Here is a 5531-nt window from a genome sequence, read left to right as displayed (position 1 = left end):
GCCGCCGCCGCGATGCGCGAGCCTGGGGTGCGCCGTGTGGCGGACACGCGCGGGGTTCCCTCCCAGTTCTGCGGGTTAGGGTTAGGGTTATGGCACGTTTAGAGCAGGACCTGGTCCACAGGTCTGCAGTCAGTGACTGGATGCTATCAGGATCATCTTATTTTTCTTTCCTTTTCTTCTCCTTTCCCTTCCCTGTCCTCCTCTTCCTCTTCCTCTTCCTCCTCCTCTTCTTCTTCTTCTTTTTTTTTTTTTTTCTTTGAGACAAAGTCTTGCTATGCAGTTCAGCTTGGCCTTGAGCTCACTTTGTAGTCCATGCTGGTCTTGAATTTGCAAGGATTCTCCTGCCTCAACTTCCCGAGTGCTGGGATTACAGACATGCGCCACCACGCCTGGCTCTCCCATCGCTATTGTTATTACACGTTCATTAACTTTTTCTTTATATACTTTAATTTTTTTGGTATCAGGAATCGAACTCGTGACTTCACACTTGCCAGGCATACACTGTGCTGCTGAGCTATATCACTGGCCTTTTTTTTTTTGGTAGCTGGGATTGAATTCACAACCTCATGCTTGCCAGGCAGGCACTTATGCGGCTGAGCTAAATCCCTGGCCACTGGCCTCTATATACTTAAAAAAATTTTTTTTGTACAGGGGATCGAACCCATGACTTTGCACTTGCCAGGCAGATGCTTATGCCACTGAGCTAAGTCCCTGACCCATTTTTACATTTTAATTTATATTTTTAGTTTACTTTTTGACTGTGCTAAAGATTGAGCCTAGAGTTTCACGTATGCAAGGGTAATGTTTGCGCATGGACCACACCCCTAATCTGTAGCAAGTACCTGGTGTACCCTGCCCTGATGTCAGGCCACAGGGCAGAGGGAAGGGATCCAAGCAGGCCAGCTTGCTGGTCCAGAAGCTTACATCAGAGGAGAGCTGTAGGTCTTAGAGTCATTGGAGTAGTCACCTGGATGGCCTCAGTATACCATTACTGGGTTCTGTCCTCAGTCTCTGAATAAAAAGACCAAGATGCAGTCCAGCAAATTCCCAGGAATTGCACTTTGACTAGTGCCTGGTACTCAATAAATATCAGAATTGAACAACCCACCTGATAAAAAATGAAGAAAAAGAAAGGAATTCACTTGAAATTGACACCTAACAGAATAGTAACAGCTAACTGTAGTGTCTGCCAGTCCTTCTCCCTTCATGGTACTGGAGTTCACACACCACTTCTTTTTTTCTATCAGATGTTTTCTACAACACAGGTCACTGGGCTTTCTGTGACTCGTTCTTGCACATTCAGGACTTCCCCATTTCCCCAACTACTTAGTTCTCATGCAGATCCTTGGCTATCAGCACAACATCACCTAGGAGAGAGCTGATGAGAAATGCAGAATTTCAGGCCTACTATTCAAGATCTTCACTTTTCTTCCTGAAGTACCGGGGATCAAACCCACAGGCTCCTGCACACTGGATAATCCCTCTAGCACTGACCTATATATACCCTTAGCCCCCAGATCTGCATTTAGTAAAATCCCTAGGCAATTCATGGGCACATTAAAGTTGGAGATGCAAATATAACAACTATGCTTTAAGCATACCATGTGCAGGGTTTTACTTTAAGCACGTCAATATACACTGTTTAACAACCATAATATTTTGCATTGTCTTCTTGTTCTTGATCATATTCTCTTTCTTTCTTTCTTTCTTTCTTTCTTTCTTTCTCTCTCTCTCTCTCTCTTTTCTTTCTTTCTTTTTTGGGGCCACGAAATTCCCAGAACCATTCTTTCTTTTTCTTTTTTTATTTTTATTTTTGGTACCAGGGATCAAACTCATGACCTCATGCTCACCAGGTAGGTACTTATGCCACTGAGCTAAATTTCAAGCCCCACAAACCATTATTTCTATTTTAATGTTTGTCACATTGTTTTTTTTTTTTTTTTTTTTTTTTGTCTTTTTCGTTTTTATCAGTACCAGGGATCGAACTCACCACTGCCTGCTTGCAAGGCAGGCGCTTATGCCGCTGAGCTAAATCCCCAGCCCCTGTCACATTGTTTTATTCCTGTCTTTTACATATCTTGTCTCCCTCCCCTCCCTGTATGAATTATGTTGTCTTGGGCAAATTATTAACCTTTCTGTGCCTCTTTTTGTGTTTCTAAATGGAGCTCATTATGCAGACAATGATTCTGAGGACCATGGAAAGTGCTCAACAAATGCTTGTTGTTTTTATTCCAGTTTTTTTTTTTTTTTTTTTTTTTTTTGTCTTTTTCATTTTTATCGGTACCGGGATCAACTCACGATCGCCTGCTTGCAAGGCAGGCGCTTATGTCGCTGAGCTAAATCCCCAGCCCCTTTTATTCCAGTTTTTAAAAAATTTATTCCAGTTTTTCAATCTTATTAAAAGAATGTAGCGGGGCTGGAGATTTAGCTCAGCGGCATAAGCACCTGCCTTGCAAGCAGGCGGTCCTGAATTCAATCCTTGGTACCGATAAAAAGTTAAAAAAAAGAATGTAGCAATAAATATTTCTTTCCTTTTTTTGTCTTTTTCGGTACCAGGGATCGAACTCACGACTGCCTGCTTGCAAGACAGGCGCTTATGCCGCTGAGCTAAATCCCCAGCCCCAGCAGTAAATATTTCTATATACCATTATCTTCCCACATCTGATTATTCCTTCCAGGAGAAATTCCTAGAAAGGTCAAGGGATTTGTTGTGGTGTGGTTTGGTTTGATTTTTTGAGACAGAGTTTCACTATGTATTGCAGGCTGACCTTGAACTCACAATGATCCTCCTGCCTCAGCCTCCCTAGTGCTAGAATCACAGGCATGTAGCACCACATATGGCTTTTGTTTTGGACTGATAGTACTGGAGATTGAACCCTACATTTTTGCACTATAGTTACATTCCCAGCTTCTTAATATTTTTTATTTTGAGAAAAGAGTCTTGCTAAGCTACTAAAATTGCTGAGCTGGGCTCAAACATGCAATTCTCCTGCCTCAGCCTCCAAGAATGCTGGGATTGCAGGCATGTACCACCATGTCCTGTTGAAAGAACATAGGATATTAAGTTTAGACATTTTGTTTCTAAATATCATGAAGACAGATGATTTTTTTTTTTTAAAAGAAGATAGATGAGGTTTTGAGGTAGGGAGAAAGTAGACTGTTAACTCTCTCCCTGACAATACCCTGAAATCAGACTTTCAGCCTAAACAGGGACCTCACATATTTTACTGATGAGGCTCTGGGCCCTGCCCTCCTTCCAAACCCACATCCTCTCGATTCAGGGAAAAGAAACCCAGATGTTCTAAAAGAAATCTCAAACATCAGACAATGCCTTTCTGGGCTCCAATTCTAAGTGTTGCATAAAAATCATAAAGTACAGTTTTAACATCTCACAATGAATTACTATAACAGTCTATCAGGTCTTTGTAATCTGCCCCCCACCCTTGTTACCAAGGATTGAACTCATGACCCTGTGCTTGCCAGGCAGGCTGCTGAGTTATATCCACAGTTCTTTTTTTTGGTTTTGAGTTAGGGTCACACTATGTAGTCCAGGCTGGCCTCAAGCCCATGGAGAACCTCCTGCCTCAGCCTCCTAAGTGCTGGGATTACAGGAGAGTGCCACCATGCCCGGCTCCCTGGCTTTACTTTTTTTTTTTGGTACTGGGGATCAAACTCATGACCTTGCACTTGCCAGGCAGGCGCATATGCTGCTGAACTAAATCCCCGGCCCTTTCACGATTTATTTTTCAAAATTTCAGTTATTTGTGGCCAACTGTAGTCTGATAATATTAAAAGGAAAATTCCAAAAATAAACCTACTATTAATTATTCTTATTCTTATTTTGTGTTACTAAGAATTGAATTCAGAGCCTCATGCATGCTAGGCAAGTGCTCTGCTGATAAGTTATATCCTCAGCCACGATCTTTTTTTTTTTTTTTTTTATCGGTACCAGGGATCAAACTCACAACTGTTTGCTTGCAAGGCAGGCGCTTACGCTGCTGAGCTAAATCCGCAGCCCGCTCAGCCAAGATCTTTAATTTTTTTTTTTTTTTTTTTTTTTTTTTTTTTTAATGTACTGGGGATTGAACTCATGACCTCACACTTGCCAGGCATGTGCTTAAACCACTAAGCTAAATCCCTGGCCCTTAAATTGCACTTCTTTATTTTTATTTTTTAATTTAATTTAGTTTAGTTTAATTTTTTTGGTGCCAGGGATCAAACTCATGATCTAGTGCTTGCCAAGGAGGTAGCTGTGCCACTGAGCTAAACCCTGAGCCGTCTTTTTTTTGTTTGTTTGTTTTTTGTCCTTTTCCTTTTTTTTTATCGGTACTGGGGATGGAACTCACGACTGCCTGCTTGCAAGGCAGGTGCTTATGCCGCTGAGCTAAATCCCCAGCCCCAAAAGTGCAAATGTTTTATATGATGGCAATTTGGATATGCCAAACAGAAATAAATTATAAAGTGCTCCCTTGAAATGAAAAGGTGAAAGTTTCATGCCCGGCTCTATGAAACTGCTAAGAAGAAACAGGGCTGGGGATTTAGCTCAGTGGCATAAGCACTTGCCTGGCAAGTATGAGGTTGTGAGTTCAATCCCAGGTACTGCAAAAAAGAAGAAGAAGAAGAAAAAGAATTCACACTAGGTTTACATCACACTTCAAACTGCAAAAGTTACAGCTATAATGCATGATCAGTGTTTAGTGAAGACAGAAGAGGTGTTAAGTCTGTGGGTGGAAGACATGTGAATAGAAAATGTTCTCAGCAGGGCATGGTAGCACAGGCCTGTAATGCCAGCACTCAGGGCTCTGGCAGGACAATTGCTGGATTGCTGTGAGTTAGAGGCCAGACTGGGGTACACAGGTAGGCCCTGTCTCAAAGAAACAGAAAAAAGCTGGGCATGGGAGTACACTCCTATAACCCCAGCATTTAGGAGGCTGAGGGAGGAGAAAGGTTTACAAATTGGCCTGGGCTACAAAGTGAGCCCAAGGCCAGCCTGAGCTACATACTGAGACCTTGTCTCAAAAAAAAAAAAAAAAAAAAAGAAAGCAAAGAAAAGAAAGATAGGGGCCAGGGGTTTGGCACAATACCTGCTTGGCAAGTACAAGTTCATGAGTTCAATCCCCAGTACCAAAACAAAAAAAAAGAGAGAGAGAGAGAGAGAGAGAGATAGCAATATGCTTCCATTGGCAGCAGCGTGTTGCCCCAGAACATATTAGGACTGTGTGAAACCTTAGAAGCACCTGGAATAAATGACATGAAACAAATAAAGGATGGTTACACAGAGGCAGGAATAGAATAGGACTAAAAAGTATAGGAGTTACAGGAGAGGCCGTGTCTGCTGTCATGTTTCTAGACAAGTTAAAGAAGTTGATTGAGAAGAAAGGACACCAATGCAAGTCTTCAAATGTGATGACACAGCACTAGCACTGCAAGGTCCTGAGTTCAATTCTCCCCCAGTAAAAGAATATTGTGGGGGCTGGGGATCTAGCTCAGAGGCATAAGTGTCTGTGTTACAAGCGCGCAGTCGTGAGTTT

Source organism: Cavia porcellus, unplaced genomic scaffold, assembly GCF_034190915.1.
Source record: "Cavia porcellus strain 051 isolate PalLab524CR breed Dunkin Hartley unplaced genomic scaffold, mCavPor4.1 scaffold_5, whole genome shotgun sequence".
NCBI lineage: Eukaryota > Metazoa > Chordata > Mammalia > Rodentia > Caviidae > Cavia > Cavia porcellus.
Note: the sequence above shows the minus strand (reverse complement) of the source record.